Raw genomic sequence first — 16,045 nt, 5'->3', positions numbered from 1 at the left:
GGTAAATGAAGACCACATGAGAATAGGAAGAAACAAAGTGCTAGAGAGGCCCACAGAAATCCACAAAGATACCCCCACAACAGACTGCTGGCAATGGTCGAGAGACAGTCCGAACTGACCTACTCTGGTGATGGGATGGCCAAACACCCTAATTGTCGTGCTAGAAACCTCATCCAACTACTGAGGGATCTGGATGCAGAGATCCATGACTAGGCCCCAGGTGGATCTCTGGGAGTCCAATTAGCGAGAATGAGGAGGGTTTATATGAGCGAGAATTGTTGAGACCAAGGTTGGGTAAAGCACAGAGACAAATAGCCAAACAAACGGAAACACATGAAATATGAACCAATGGCTGAGGGGTCACCAACTGGATCAGGCCCTCTGAGTGGGTGAGACAGTTGATTGGCCTGATCTGTTTGGGAGGCATCCAGGCAGTGGGACCGGGTCCTGTGCTCATTGCATGAGTTGGCTGTTTGAAACCTGGGGCCTATGCAGGGTCCCTTGGCTCGGCATGGGAGGAGGGGACTGGACCTACCTGGACTGAGTCCACCAGGTTGATCTCAGTCTGTGGGGAAGGCTTTGCCCTGGAGGAGATTGGAATGGGGGGCGGGCTGGGGGGAAGGTGAGGGGGGTGGGAGGGGGGAGAACAAGGGAATCTGTGGCTGATATGTAGAATTGAATTATATTGCAAAATAAAAATTAAAAAAAAATAAAAAAAAAAAAATAAAAAAAAAAAAGAAAAGCCCATGGGGGGCGGGGAAAATGAGGAAGAGACATCAGATTACATTCTGCACCTTGTGTGAAAATAGTGGGAAGCATGATGCCAATCCAGACAAGGGCACCCATCAAAACCTGAAACTGCCTCTGGAATCTTGAAGTAAGTTTTGCTGTTCAAGTTATACAACCATGATGAGCTGAGTAATAATGAAAATATGTATAAAGATCTATCTATCTATCTATCTATCTATCTATCTATCTATCTATCTATCTATCATCTATCATTTATCTATCTGTCATCTATCTATCATCTACCTGTCTCTCTGTCATTTTCATCTATCTTTCTGTCTTTCTATCTATCTATCTGTCTGTCTGTCTGTCTGTCTGTCTGTCTATCTATCTATATCTATCTATCTATCTATCTATCTATCTATCTATCTATCTATCTATCCATCATCTATCATCTCTCTATCTGTAGCCATATAGAACCTCTCACATTTATATAACTGGGTGAAATTTGGGAATATTTCTCTGGTTACTACTCCAGTCCTGTATGTAAGAGAATAAACGCAATCCCAATCTTTAAAAAATATACACTTGTGAGGCAGAGGAAGGTAGATCTCTGAGTTTGAAGCCAGGTCTATAGAGCAAGTTCCAGGACAGCCAGGGCTTCACATAGAAACATTCTCCTCTCCGCTCCACCCCCACAAAAAAATTTTTTTTATTTTTATTTTTAATTGTTTGTTAAGTTAGTAAGTTACCACACCAAGCAATGGATTTCATCATACCATCCTCATAATTGTGACTTTATGCTTTGCTCTCATTCACACTCTACCCTCCCCCTCCTCCCTTGTGTGTCCTGTCCCCTCCATCTCGTTCTTTCCTATCTCCAGTTCGTCCTGTCTTCTGCTTTCCTATTGCATGTTACAGATCCTAGTAACATCTCTCTTTCTCCTCCTCTCTTTATAGTTTTGTCACACACACATATGTATATATTTAAATTTGGGTTCTGCGTATGAAAGAAAATAAACTTTCTGGGTCTTGTTTATTTCTTTTAACAAAATGCTTTCTTGCTGCATCTATTTTCCTGAAAATGCCATGATTTGACATTTTTTTAAAAAGACTGCACAGATTTTCATTGTGTATATGTGCCACGTCCTGACCCATATATCTGCTGATGGGCACGCAAACTGGAGAAACTTGTTTCTGCTTCCATAGTCTTTTCTGACGTTTGTGGTGGCCTTAGCGTAAGGATATCACTGAGGGAAAGTGGGAAGTGTTTTGTATTTATGGAATTAAAAGACAGAAGTGGCTAACAGCTTGACTACGCAGCTTCCCCTTGCTTAACAAGCAAGTATTGCTGCCTGCATTCTGTGTTTCTGATATGACAACCGGGGGCTGGAGATGTGGTCAGTGGTAGAATAGTTACAGAACACGCAGAAGGTTCTTGTTCAAGCCTCAGCGTGAGGAATTAAAGATGTCCCATACGACAAACATCTGGTAGGAAAACCAGAAGCACTATTAACAAAGATGGAAATACAGAAAATGAAAAGGATACAGCTCATACTGACACTGCCTAGTAACTGAACCAATGGCAGCGGCTACCTATTTCAGACTCCTTACATGAGAAAATGAACTTCTAGTTACGTTAATATTTGTACTCATTTTTTTTTCAAGTTGCAACCAAATACACTCTTAACAAACCCCAGGTAACAGAGTCACTAGAGCAGTGACATTTCAGAATTAAAAGGCACAGGGGGTAGGATATCACCGACATGGAGACAATAGAAAAGAGGGAGTTTCTCTCAGAAGGATTTTCTGATAAAAACAGAATTTATTTTATCCAATAAAACCCTCACAAAGGCAGCTGCAGGGCTGTTTACAGGAAAGAATCTTGACCATCTAGAATTCGCTTTTTGAGACAGGGTGTTACTACATAGACCATGGAGATAGATCTGCCTGCCTCTGCCTCTGTCTCCTGATTACTGAGATTAAATGTGTGCCACCACCATGGCCAGCTCAAAAGAACATACATTAGAAAACATAAAATCCTGTATTTTGATTTTAAAACAAGATACATTTTAAAAGACAAAACATAAAGTCATAGCTTTGTTTGGCTCTCTAATGAAAATCAAGTTATTTTGGGAAACTTTTACAGTAAATATTGGTTATGTGATGCAAGTGATTAGTGCGTACATCCTACCCACTGTCCCCACATCTTTCAATATCATGCATTGAGCTGCTAAAGCAAAGTAAGCATTAGTACATTGCACTTCATTTTTTTTTAATTGGCTGCAGTCTAATTTCTTCTTTCGGAGTAATTACTCTCTTCTTCCTGTGAGCTGTCTCCATGCTAATTGGATTGTTTTGAAGCACTTCCCTTACTGTTAATTTCTACCAAGACAATGGTACTCTCAGAAATACTAATTCAGTAGTCTAAATCTTTGGTTTCATAAACACCCATGCTTTATAATTCTAAGTCTATAGAAAACCATTAGCACAATCTTGCCAGTTTGCTTTTGTGATATGGGGGAGCTGCACAATCAAAGCTGGACAGTTCATAACTCTTTTCTTCGGATTTCCTTTTAGACTGCGCCTCCTACATTTCTAATACTCATTATCTGCTCACTAAAAAAAAAATTCTAACTCAAATAACATTCTGGTTTGTTATATTTGGAGATATCAGAGCCAAATTCAAAAGTACGAAAGACATCTCTCAATATGTGTGTCTGTTTAGTCACGGAACCAGTTTGGATTGTGCAACTAAATGTATAAATATGTTTGTTTTTCCAAAATTTGACTGACAAGAATTCTAACATAGAGGCATGCTCTAATAATCAAGCAGTAAAGATATTAAATTGATTCGTCTGTTAATTGTTTACATTATAGAGGATGTAGATTATTAGGAGAGAGTGGGAGGGGGTCTAAGGGAGAAATACTGATATTAATGTCTTTAGTCCTGAGGTTTGAACCCAGAGCCTTGTGCATGCCAAGTACATACTCTGACACTGACCTCAACTCCAGCCCCCAATTCTAATTGTGATTGGGATATATTATCTAAATTATCATTATTAGAAAACACTGTCAAGCTGGGCAGTGGTGGTGTACGTCTTTAATCCCAGCACTCAGGAGGCAGAGGCAGGTGGATTTCTGTGAGTTTGAGGCCAGCCTGGTCAGCAGAGTGAGCTCCAGGACAGCTAGGGCTACACAAAGAAACCCTGTCTCAAAAAACCAAAACCAACCAACCAACCAAACAAACAAACAAAAACACTGTTAAAAACGTTTTGAATATTGTAAAAATGAAAACATGACGAGGCTCAGAATCATGATAACATTCTCTGAATAAAAACACATTGTTCTTAAGTTTAAAATAGTAATAGAATCCAAAGTTATTCCAAAACAAAATACTTAGGATTATTTTGGGGATTAGAATTAGAACATTTCCCCCTTTCCTTTCCTCCCTCCAAACACCCCCACGGACCCCTCCTTGCTCTGCTTCAAATGTATGGCCTCTCTTTTCATTGATTGTTGTTAAATGTATATATGGGTATGCGTACGTATTCCTAAACATAACCTGCTCAGGCTGTTACTTGTGTGCATGTTTTCATGGCTGACCATTTGGTATTAGACAAGCAATTGGTGTGCTCTTCCCCGCGGAAGACTGCTTCTCCCACTCTTGGCCTTTCTTAGCTGCTCATAGTTCTCTGGGTAGGGCTGAAGCTTCATGGGTTTTTCCCCATCCACTTTGGCATGGTCGTTGATGTCTATCCCTAAATGCTTAGATTTTAAAGGAGGTTTATTTAAGAAACATTAAATAATGCACCAAAATGTTTCTTTGTTCTGAGTTTTGTCCCTGGTTGATATATAGCCATTACTATCTCAGTAAGAGAAAACCTGATTTCTTTTTCTATCATCAACCTATACTAGTTACAGAAAGAAACAGAATAGAGTGGCCTTGCTCACTCCAATTCCATGATTTATCACAATACCTGGCACAACAGGAACCACAAAATATGTGCTAAATGAGTGATACTGCTGTTTTCAAACCTACACTAATTTCTTACTCTCTCATATTTAACACAAATTCTTCCCTCTCACCTCTATACAAACCCTCCCTTAGCCCAATCGGAACTGTAAGAAAGGGCCATACCCATAACATACAAACTCTTCTTCTTCTTCTTCTTCTTCTTCTTCTTCTTCTTCTTCTTCTTCTTCTTCTTCTTCTTCTTCTTCTTCTTCTTCTCTTCCTCCTCCTCCTCCTCTTCCTCCTCCTCCTCCTTCTTCTTCCTCTTCCCCTTCCCCTCCTCCTCTTCTTCTCCTTCTTTAAATAAAAGGCATGCTTGCTACAAAATCATGATTATTTCTCCCTTCTCCCAAAAATCACACCCCTGTCTTTATAAAGTCTCATTCATCTCTTCAGCCACTGGGAGATTTGTCATTTGTACACTGATTTAGCATGTTATCTATGGCACTTGCCACATTTTGCTTTTGATTGCATATAATTGTCATCATGTATTGTCTTTTAATCTGCACTGTAAGCTTCTTGGGGAAAGGCATAGTGAATGCCACTGTGGCACAGTGAATACACTAGGCATTTATTGTTACTCATGAGTGTATATGTCTACTGCTTAGTGTTTGGACCATGTAAGATCATTGCTGTGAGAGGAAGGTACTAATATAGGCATATATTATTAAAGTTGCATTAAAATTTCATGTGATTATGGACACAGTCTTCTATAGTAGTCTGCATGGGGTGGATTCTCATTCATCTGTTCATTTGCTTTGCATCTTTGGGTAAGTTGTGTCATTTTCTAAACCTCATCTGTGACATAGTAAAATATTACCTACCTTCAAGAACTTTATGAAAATTATGGGATAACATATATAAAATTCTTAGTACCCATGAACAGTATTCCTTAATATTCATTCAACATCATTATTATTTGCATTTAATATGTTTGAAGTTTTAATGGCTGATATACTCACTGTGCAATATTGGATTGCAGAATCCATCTCTGCTTTGAGTAGCTCTCTAACAACAAATTAATAACAACCACCAAATAATTTAGGATCCAATATACTCTGCTTTGAAAATTCAGAAATGTTCTGTGATTCTCCATGTAATTAGTAGTAAAAGGTCTGTGATGTATTTCTAACTGTACTATCTAATACTCAATAAATTCCTCACAAAGCTAATAGCAATGATTGTTCAGAAGTATTTCTGGTTACTTGTTTGGTACTTAAAAAGTACATTAGTGAATGTACTACCCTGTTGAACTGAACATATGATGAAATACCTACTCTTAGTGCAGCAGACCGTAAAAGGCACAGACATTAATCAGAAAAACATTAGAGCTGGTATGACCCACTCAAGGAATTTTCAAGATACTATCATTTGCTTTGTTCTAATTAAATAGTTTGGAGTTCTTACAACATTGGGAAGCTTTGGAATAGTATGCTTACTCGAGGGGAACATAGTAGGAGCCCCTCCCCCATTTTGCATTTTGCCAAATGTTCTTTTTAAAATAATAACACTCTTCTTATGAGTGTGCACTGATTAAAGAAACTTAGCTATAAATAAGAAGCGTGTACTTCTGGTGGTACTGTACCCTGAGGGGTTTAGTTAAGTAAAGTCTAGAGGTTCAGGATAGTTGAATTATACTCAATAGCGCAGTTAGTGGGTCTCCATCAACTTAAAGCATGTAACAGTCATAGTAGAAAATTATCTGCCCAAAAAGCTATGGTCGAGATAAAAATATAATAAACTATCTTCCAGTGTTGTGACTCTGTTTTTTTTTTTTAAGGAGTTATGCCTGAAGAAGAACAATCCATTCCTGAAACTGGTTTCTTGTTTCACACATGGATTTGAAAGCCTCTAGTCAGCCTTTGAATCTTTAAAAGAGGACCAGGATCGAAACAGGAACAAATGCCTATTCTAGTTTCTGAAATGTAGGCATCTGCCGTGTGATGGAAGGCGAGTGAAAGATAGATGCATTTGTTTTTCCATCTGTTAAGGCACAATGAAAACATACTTGCCATTTTTTCCCTTAATGTTTTGTTTCCTGGCAACAAATGAAAAAAATTCTCAATCAACCACAGCTTTCACAATGTTTGGTAAAAGGCTGCTCTGGTGCTATTGTTCAGATTTCTGGAAAATACAACCGTTTTGTGCAAAAGGACCTATTTCTAATACACATATGTGGCTATACACATATACAATGTCTGTGTAACAAATTATTAAAGAATGTACACTTAAGACTGTAAGGACACACTATGCAACCTGATCATCTGATAAGTCAGTTATAACTCAGCATCTTTAATCCTAGGTATTTGTTCAAGAGGGGGCTTTCCCATGCTTTGTAACCAGAAGCCAAGCAGAAGCACAGCCTTAGTCTCCTACTTACAAACACATGTAACAAAAATTCTTCAATATCCATTAAAAGCAGAATGGTGCTGAAGAACACAAAATGGCAGAAGTTTAATTAGTCACAGCTACATACAACAGCATGTGTAAATTTTGAATAAATATAATGTATACATTTTTGAGGGAAAAATATGACATGCACCATGCATGTGACTGATGTACTAAGTTCAAATATGCACAAATTAACCCACATGTGTTAAGTACAAATGTGGCCAAATTCTGAAAGAAGGCAAAGAGAATGAAAAACACAAGACTCAGAACTGGGAATGGTGGGAACCTGAGCATCTCACAGGAGAGAGCAAAAGCAAAACTCGGTCTAACCAGGCTCATACTTCTTCATTTTTCCCATATTCTTTGCATAGTTCATGCGCTTAATGAATATTCCTTAGAAAATGCTCTATTTTTAGTAAAAGTATACAAGGGATATAAGGAAACCATTGCCACTCTTACATCTAAGGAACATGCTTTTAAGGTAATACAACCTTTAAATTACCAGGGCTGGAGAGATGACTGAGCAGTTAAGAGCACTGGCTGTTCTTCCAGAGGACCCGGGTTCAATTCCCAGCATCCACATGGCAGTTCATAACTGTCCGTAACTCCAGTTCCAGGGGATCTGACACCCTCTTACAGATATACATTCAGGCAAAACACCAGTGCACATGAAATAAAAATAAATTTTGGAAACCTTACCTAAGACATCATTTCCTGACTTCTATGAGATGATGGATAGGTTTAATTACTGTAAGAGAAAGGGAAAGGTCAGATGAAAACTAGTAAATCCAGTTTACTGTGGTTTCTGATGCCATAAGAGGTCACATTCCACAAAGAAAACTAACAAGTTGTCACCAGTCTTCAGTGCCTGACAATCTTCAGACATCAAATTTTGAAATCTTATGAAGTAGTGTGAGGATATTTTTTTCTAGTTTAGTCCACGTCATCATTTTTATATTATATACTTGTGGAATCATTCCACAAATGCAACCTAGCCTCTGAAATTTCACAAATCTAGTGTTTTTTTTTTATATGTGTTACAGTACAATTAAGCTCCAAAACCCACAATTTCTTTTTTATATTAATGGATTGTCTTATCTCACCTTAGTTTGGCTGCTGTCAAGAATACTTTAGTCTAACAGCTGTTCTTTTCAACCACAGTTTGTGTACATAAAGACTATTTTTACATCAAACTATGAGATGTAAATTTGTGTTTATATATTTTAATTATATCTAAATGGGCAAATTATGCTGTTAGACATTATAAAGCATTACTTTATAACATTATTATTTATGTGTTAAAAATACTACATACTGCCTTGCCAGATAGTTACATAAAAATACATGCTTAAATCCTCATTCTTCTTATAGTTTATGTGCATACACAAATATATACATACAAATATATATGTAACTATTGATACACACATGTTTGTGTGTTGTATGTCAGTGTGTGTTTGTGTGTGTATGTGAGTGTATGTAGCTAGTAGTCAAAGCCAGGTCCTTGTGTAGTTTAAGCAAGCACTCCACCACTGAGCTACATCTCCAGTCCTTCAGGTACATTTAATGTACCAAAAGAAACAAACTGTCAAATGGAACATTGTACTGACATAGTTTTCTACTTCCTTTTATATCTCTGGATCCTATATTTTTTAATACTTTCATTATGGAAATCAGTATATTTGGTTTTTTTATGCTATTACATTTGATCATATCTTATGCTTAAAGGAATGTCTATATGACAAAAATAATTTTGGCTTGATATAATTAAATGTACTGTAAAATGTGTATGTAAAAATAAACTTATATGGCTTTGCTTTCCAATATATTGTTACTGAATTAATAAAGTAGAAATTGGGGGAATCAGAAACTTCAGTGAATGTTGTGATAACTATTCTTGGTAGTCAGCTTGACACACCTATGAAGAGGGAACTAAAAATGAAGATTTGTCTCCATCAAACAAGCTTGTGGGCATGTTGTGAAGCATTACTTGATTGGAAATTAATGGAGGAGGACCCAGCCCACTATGGGTGGTGCCATCCCTTAAAATGTAGTGCAGAGTTGTATAAGAATGCAAGGCTGAGCAAGCCCGGAAAAGCAAACCAGTAAACAGCATTCCTCTTCAAGCTCCTGACTGGCCTTCCCTCAGTAACAGACTATAACCAATAAGGTGAAATAAATCTTTTCTTCCCCACAATGCTTTTGATCAGTGTTTTATCATGGCAACAGAAAGCACAGTGGGACAGAAATCTAGGGATAAATTCAAGGTTTCACTTTACCCCGCTGTTAGCTGTATGTCTCTGAGAATGGCCCTGCACCTCCTCACCAGAACAATTACACGAGAATTGCAAGGACCATGTAAGGTAATGGAGTGATAATCCCTGGCATGGTGTTAGTTGTCAGCAAATATTCTTCTTCTTCCCATGCCCTAGTTAAAAGTCAGAAGTAAAATTTTCTTGAAACACAAGACTATGGCGAAATATTATATGCTGCTTCTTTAGCCTCTAAGGCACTTAATGGTGTTTTTGTTTTTGTTTTTGTTTTTTAGCAACCAACCTCAGACGTCATGAGCCTTGCTCTACTGTTTCTTACTTTACAGTCGTCTTCTCATCCAGCAGTCTCTCTTAGCCTTGGCGTTTGAGAAACGAGAGAGGGAATAATTGCATGAAGAAAGGATAGAAACCCAAAAGTGTGCTGTCCCCTTCAGTCTCAGAACTTCGCTGGCGAAAGCTCACGCGCATGCTTGGAGTCCACCATCCAGTCTTTGCAAAACGCCAGTGCTCGCCTGCAGCATGGAGGCTAGATATTCCACATGCATTTCTTTTGCATTAATTTTTTTATTTCTCACAGTGAAAGTCAACAGGAGGCATGTGAGGTTCTGAAGACAGAATAACTTATAAGAAACTTAGCGGTAACATTATTTTTATGTCTGGTCGTGTATGCCTGTGTGCTGTGTGTGAACATGTGTGTACAGAGGCATGTGGAGGCCAAGGTTGATGTCAGATGTCTTACTCAGTTGTTTTCTATCTTATATTTTGACACAGAGTCTCATTCAGTGATTCAGCGACCCCAGAGGTCTTCTTGTCTCTGCCTCTCTGATAGTGGGATCACAAGTGCAAACAGAAGCACTGGACTTTTTTTTTTTAATGTGGACGTTGGGAATCTGCCTCAACTCTTCATGCTTGTCCAGTGCAGCAATCACTTCACTGGTTGATCCCTCTCTAAAGTCCTCTATGTCTATCCTTAAGTATGATTTTTTTCTCACATCCATCCCTGCTACACCATGTGGTAATCAAATCTTAGCAATTACATTTCATGGGGCTTTTAGCCGTCACAGACATTCAGGCTGTCATGTTCTGATGCTGGCTTCAGTGTGACTTTGGCCGTTATCGACCTGGTTTATTTTATTTAGTGTTGTCACACAAGATGCATGTTTTCTCAGTTTCTTGTGCTTCTTCTAAACCAAAGATTTCTCCAGGCACAGATAGCAAATATCTTAGTAGACTATGCAGACTATGTGGTCTCTGTCACAACTCCTTAAAACTGGCACTGTCACACCAAAGCAGCTGTTATATATATATATATATATATATATATATATATATATATATATATATATATATATATACATATATACGGCGAGGCCTCTCTTTCAATGAAAAATGATTTACAAAAATGATTTTGTCTGCAATTGGATATATTTGGGGAACTTGGTAGATCTTTCTGGGCACATTATGTGGTTATGTTATCCAAGATGCCTTCTGTTCTTAATCAACATTAGGCAATGTGTAGGATCAGGGGCTCACTTCTTGCCATGGTAGGGTCAATGAAACCAACTTTGCTTTTTGTTTCTGTTGGCATCCTCTTGCCAGTCTGATTTCAAAGATCATATTCATTTTACTGATTATCTTGGTCTATACAAGCAGTATCTTAGGTAGGTAAGCAATGGCGCTCTGAAATTGTGAGATATTACAGGTGTTCTTCTAGTGCCTGCCCTCCTCCCATTGTAATAAATCCAATCCTTTGCCTCTTAGAAGCCTTCTGTTTGTGTTTGTTGAGATATCAAACAAATACTTAAAATGAACCCCAAAATATACTGTCTTAAAACAGCAACAAATTAATGTTTCTCTTAACTGGCGAGCTGGTCAGTGGTTCTTTGGTGAGTCATTGTCTAGGGTTATCCATCAGGTTACACTCAGCTGGCACTTGGCAGAGAACTGTGCTCAAATGGAATTTCTAGGATCGAGGGGTCTTTCTCCCCCATCTCCCTTTCTCTTCTCTCCATCTCCTTCTCTATCTCTTTTATCTCCCTCCACACAAATATATACCCTTTCACCCCATGCTTTGTGGCACAGCCAACTCAGGAGTACATTGTTGGGGAATATTATTTTAAGGTGTGTTACTTTTGTTTATTGTGTTGTGTTTTATTTTATGTTGCATTTGTTTAATTCTGTGAAGCTGTGTTACTGTGTCTGTCTAAAACACCTGATGGTCTAATAAAGATCTGAACGGTCAAGGGCAAGGCAGGAGAAAGGACAGGTGGTGCTGACAGGCAGAGAGAATAAATAGAAGGAGAAATCTGGGAGAAAGGGGGAAGAGGAAGAAAAGAGATGAAGGAGTGAAGAAAGAAGAAGAACCAGAAAAGGAGGAGGACTCCAGGGACCAGGCACCTAGCTACACAGCCAGTCATGGAGAAAGAGTAAGATTCACAGAAGTAAGAGAAAAGGAAAAGTCCAGAGGTAAAAGATAAATGGGATAATTTAAAGTTAAGGAAAGCTGACAAGAAGCCAAGCCAAGCTAAGGCCGGGCAGTCATAAGTAGTAATAATAATAATAAGTGTGATTTATTAGAGAGCTGGGTGGCAGGCCCCCCAAAAAAGTAAAAAACATCAAGGGTACATTTCAAGGAAGGGAAAGAAAAAGGTAAAATGTTTCTCTTATGTTCTAGTTCAGCAATTCAGAACAGAACTTCCACCATATTTTACTTGTCGGAGTAAATTGTGCAACTACTAAAAGGTCAATAGTCAGGAAAACGACGCATACTTCTCCGTGGAAGGAAGAGCAAAGTCGAAGTAGGAAGACTGTGCTTACTTTTTGGAGTAGGGAGAATTTGTATCCAATATCTTCCACACATTCAAAGACAGAGCTGGAGGCTACTTTGTATTCCAGTGGTCATCTGAAGATTGCTGGCTGGCTATGAAAGGGGATAAATGCCTGCTGGGACAGGAGATTATTCTCTATGGGGAGAAAGTATCTTGTAAGAGGGAGAATGGGGCTGAGAGCAACCCAGCTTCCCTTCAGCCAGCTGAGCCTCACCAGGCCACCTCTAGTAAGGGAAAATGGTCATTCACTTGCCAAATCCTGAACCCCCATGTCAACTTTACAGGGTTTCATGATTTTTCTTGGGGATATCTATAGGTTGTCTATTCATTCCGGATAGGACACCAACAAACTAAAGAAGCAACTTCATAGAAGCCCAGCTTGGGAAAACCAGTGAGCTACGGGGGTTCCTTATAAAAGGATTAGTGAGAAATTACTTACAGGAGAATGGATAACTGACTCTTGATCAGATTCATGGCCAACATTCAACTTAGCATGGGGGAACACTCATAAAAGGTGAACCAGTAGAGTCTAGTCAGTATTCCATTTCCTGTATATTCTAGCACTTCTCAAGGCAATACAGGGTTATGTGCTGCTGGGAGAGAAGCTGAGAAATATTAATAGGCTGGGTCTTGAGAGGTTCTATTTCTGTGGTGATATTGTGTTCCCCAAATATTGTGCACCCTAATAAACTTATCTGGGGTTAGAGAACAGAACAGCCACTAGATAGACATAGAGGCCAGAAAATGGCAGCACACGCCCTTAATCCCAATCACATGACAGGTAGATCTCTGTTCAAGGATACAACCAGCATGGAGACATACACCTTTAATCTCAATACCAACCATAGAGACCTGGAGGTCTGTATAGACAGGCAGTGACAAGGAGGTCATGTGGTTGGGTTTACAACCAATAAGAAGGCCCAGCTCAGACCTGAGCTACACATTGCCGGTTGTGGTGGCACATGCTGGTTGGATTTACTATCAATAAGAAGGCAGAACAGAAAGTCAATAAAAAGGCAGACACACAGGAAGTAGGCCTCTACAGGGGAAGGACGGCAGTGGCAGCGAGGGGTAAGAAAGGGTTTTAGTCTCAGCTCTTAGCTACTGCTCTGACCTCTTGGGCTTTTAACTCTGCATTTGGCTCTGTGTTTCTTATTTAATAAGACTGTTACATCTACATATTTCTATTCTGATTTCAAGACAGTGATGGCCATACCCTTGGAGGATGGAGCTCCACCATACCCACTGATGACATTTTCTAAGGCACATATAGGGCAGTGAAAGCAATGGCATTGGTTACTTGTCGTGTTGCTGTGTTGTCAAAAGCTACTGGAGGAAAGAAGGAAGGGAGGAAGGAAGGAAGGAAGGAAGGAAGGAAGGAAGGAAGGAAGGAAGGAAGAAAGGAAGGAGGGAAAGAAGAAAAGAAGCGGAGAAGGGAGGGTGGGTGGATTTATTTTGGCTTACAGTTTTAGGGAGTATAGTCCACTCAGGCAGGGACAGCACAGCTGCAGAAACAGGAAGCAGAGAGCTGAGGAATGATAAGTATTGTTGCTCAGCTCCATTTCTTCTTTTTATTCACAAAAGTTCAGGACCCTAGCCCATAGATTGGCATTGCTCATGTCTAGGGTGGGTCTTTCTACTTCAGTCGAATCTAGAAAACCCCTCACAGACATTCCAAGGACTTGCTTCCGTGGTTATTATCAATTCCATCAAGTTGGCAACCAAAACTAACCATCAAAAACACACAGGCCTTGTTGGATACTGTCATGGTCATTGTTTGATTGCTGTGAAGAGACATCATAACCATGGCAACTCTTATAAAAGAAAGCATTTATTTGGGGCTTACTTACCATTTCAGTGGTTTAGTCCATTATCATCATGGCAGGAAGCATCGCAGCCTGCAGACAGACATGGTGCTAGAGAAGTAGCTGAGATTTCTACAGCCAGGCAGCAGGAAGAGACTCTGGGCTTGAAATGGGCTCTTTGAAACCTCAAGGTCCACCTCCAGTGACACACTTCTTCCAACAAGGCCACACCTACTAACCCTTCCCAGTAGTGCTATTCCCTGACCAAGTTTTAAAATCTATGAGCCGTTGGGGGCCATTCTCATTCAAACCACTACAGAAACTATCCTTTCATGAACCAAATACAGAGGATTCCAATGAAGCCTAAGATCCTAACTACAAAGTTGAGGCAATTATATCAAATCTGTGCAGAGTTGAAGAAATTTGATACCACTTCTGGTTTAGCTCTTTCTCTGTACACTTTCTGAAATGAAGCCTCCTTGACTAGACATTGGTGTGGAAAGTGTCCCAAAAGTCCCCTCCGGCCTTTGGAGAATAAACCACATGGCTGATTGGTTTGTGTTTTACTCTTCCACTTCTCATTTATAACCCAAGGTCCTCAGTGTCTTTCCTACTATACCATCCAACCCACACACTTCTTTTGTGGTATCCACCAGCTATCTTAAGAGAAATAAAGAAAATTATTATAAATGTTTCAGGAGATGAAGGCTGTGGTCGTTCCAGAACTGTCTGAAATGGCAAAGTTTGGAAGCAATCTTCACTGTCCAACAATAACTGACAAATGGATGGAACCAGACATCGGGATACCAGGCAGCCACTTGAAATAATATTGAAATGAATCTATTGACTGAGAAAGTTATGTTTAAAAAAAAAGAATTGTGGTTATGCAACAAGTCCCCCAAAATGATCTTGCCTTTTTATTGACATGCTCTTTTCTATATTCATTGTTCGACTTTCACAATGCCTTTAGTGATAAATATATCTGAAAATATATTTAACAGAAAATGTTTGAAGAGCCATGAGTGTAGCTAAGTGGTAGAGTGTTTGTTGCCTGACATGTGAAGAGATCCTGAACTCAATACTCAATATCCAGCAAGCACTTTGCATGCACACACACACACACACACACACACACACACACACACACACCTCGAATTCATGCATCTTTCTATGAACAAATCTTTCTGCAGTAAGTATAGATTCTTTTGCAATGAAACAAATAAACAAACAAAAAAACCTCACTGTCCAGAAAATGAAAGATCAGTCTAGAAAGAGTATAATCCAGGGAGGGATAGCTGGAGTAGATTGCAGAGGTCAACATCATGCAAGACCACTGTCATATTTTTTCCTATGAAATGTCCTTTTGTGCCACTGTCAGAATTCAGAGCTAGCTAGATCGAATATTAGTCTGACTCAGCATCACATTGCTTCTTGCTTTTATGCTAATGCTTAAAAGCCTGAAACTCTGCTCTCTATTCAATATATTTCATCAAATATTTATTGAGCACCTACTATGTGCCAATCATCAAGGAAACATAACTAGACAGTTCTACTGCAATTTAAGTCAATAAACAGCTTCACGAAAGTGTCTGTCTCTTTTCTAAATCCAGGATGGTCATTCTGATGATATTCAGAACCCCGCTCCCCCCCCCAAAAAAAGACAAGAAGTCCAAAACAATTCAAACATGAGTAATGTACTCTGATGATTTCATCATGCTGTCTATTTTTTAATAAATTTTTTAAATGGTCACTCATTGTGTCACCTCCCTGACATGCCACCACTGTTGTCCTCTTTGAATCAAAAGCATTTCAGATCTTTTGTTCCTTTTGGTAGAAATTGCTTCAATCTGTTTAGTCTTTGAGCCAAATCTCTCAGTTAGACTTTGAGCTCAGAAGGAGGATTCCATGAGGTAAAACTGTTCTAAAGTCTAAGCCAAGGCATATGCTTCAAACTACAGTGACTCGTCTTGTTGAATCAGCAATTAAACAATTAACAAGCTAAAAATA

The sequence above is a fragment of the Peromyscus eremicus genome, chromosome 4, assembly GCF_949786415.1.
Source record: "Peromyscus eremicus chromosome 4, PerEre_H2_v1, whole genome shotgun sequence".
Taxonomy (NCBI): domain Eukaryota; kingdom Metazoa; phylum Chordata; class Mammalia; order Rodentia; family Cricetidae; genus Peromyscus; species Peromyscus eremicus.
This window is presented reverse-complemented; position numbering follows the sequence as displayed.